Raw genomic sequence first — 1,832 nt, 5'->3', positions numbered from 1 at the left:
CCTCTTCTTCCTTTACTTCTGCTTTCTCTACATCTTTATTTGCATCTGGGCCAACTGTGGAGTTTATTGCGATCTCAGTTGCTTGTTTCTCACCATCGTTTATTTACAGATAAACATGTTGCTTGGGTCAGCCTGCACACTGCTCCAATGAAAAGCTGTTTGTACACCTCCCTTTTCTATATTTTATGATATGAACATGCAGTTGCCATGGTTACTTTTGTCACTCAGCCTGGAGAGAATGGCATTCTATGTTACTGTGGGAAGGGGGAGGGGTGCTTGGAGTGCCAGAGAGAGGAAGTTGGTGAGGGAATCCTTTCATTATGTAATGTTTGGAGTTAACACAGAGGATTAGTCATGCATCTCTCCATCAGAGCAGAACAGAATCTGTAGAGCAGCAGATTAACAAGAATCATGTTTACAATCCCAACATGACCTTCATATTCATGGATTCCAAAAACCATCTTCAGTCCTGTTCAGTGTCCTTCTCCTCTCTCTAACCATCTTTGTCTCTCTCTCTACAGTGGTCTAGTCTGTAAAGAAGAGAGCCCATTCAGATTTATCAAAGCCCCTTTCGTATTCTGACAGCCACGCTACACATACACACACACACACAGAGAACCTCTCCAGTTTGCCTTTGAAGTGGACATGGCTTTGTTAACCATTTTTGTAGCTCTGTTGTGCTCCTGCCAAGTCCGGGTCATCTGTCCTCTCATTAATTCCAGATTTATCGGACATCACACAGGGGACATGAAAGACTAGAGAGACAATTAACAAAACCAAAAGAAACATTATCACAAGTTAAATGATCATTTCTGTTCTATTTTTGTAGATCAGTTTTATCACACAGACAAGTATTAAGGCCACTGTCATATTACAGATTTAAGGATAAAATCAAAAATTTGACCAAGATATCAAAAAGTCATACTAGCATTCATATACAGATGTAATTATTCCAGAATAAAGTTTTAATATTGTATTATTAGAAAGTTCAGGACAAGAGGAGGTGGACTGTGTTCTCCACAAAGCATATTTCAACTTCAACTGTAGTTTCCAATCCCTACCTGTGATAACCGACACCAGGATTACTTTGCAGGTGCAGTAAAGTAAAGGATGTAAAAAGTTGCTTTAAAAAAGTTTAAACAATTTACAAAACTAGATAAATGCTAATCTAATTTAAGAAACATAAAAATAAGCTATGAATTAGGGCACAGACTGAATTGAGGTCAACCAGAAACCAAGGCTTCAGCCTAAAACAATACTAATAAATAACTAATAAAGACCTGACTTCCAATTGGCACAGTGGGGTTATATACATACACAGGCTAACCCTAGACAGACACAAGGGGAAACTAGACTAACAACATTGAACATTTAACAAACTTAAAGATATCAAAACATAAACAACCTATCAAAAAAAAAAAGAGAATTAGTCCAGCTCCCCTTATTCATCTCCATCTTTTGGTTTCTTTCACTTCCTGTGGGCTGGGCTTAAAAGGCCATCTTTCCCAGTCTTCACATATTTTGCCAGAGGAGCTCAGTAAGACAAAACAAAGGTAAGTATTACTTGCAACTTAATGAATTTTCATATTTGAACACAAAAGACTGTGTGGTGGTGCTATTGTAGAAAAGGTCTGTAAAATGCCCACCCATAGTGCCCACCCATGTACTGCACTTCCAATATCAAAAATGGATATGACTAACCTTTATTAAAGGTTATGCCACACACAACACACCAAGGTGTCATCAACCAAAGATTTTAATAAAGTCTTATTATTATTTAATAGGCTTTGCTATGCAGTTAAATTAATGTGGGCTTATTTTTTTCATACTAA

The sequence above is a fragment of the Morone saxatilis genome, unplaced genomic scaffold (assembly GCF_004916995.1).
Source record: "Morone saxatilis isolate NCDOM2014 unplaced genomic scaffold, NCSU_SB_2.0 Contig23, whole genome shotgun sequence".
NCBI lineage: Eukaryota > Metazoa > Chordata > Actinopteri > Moronidae > Morone > Morone saxatilis.
This window is presented reverse-complemented; position numbering follows the sequence as displayed.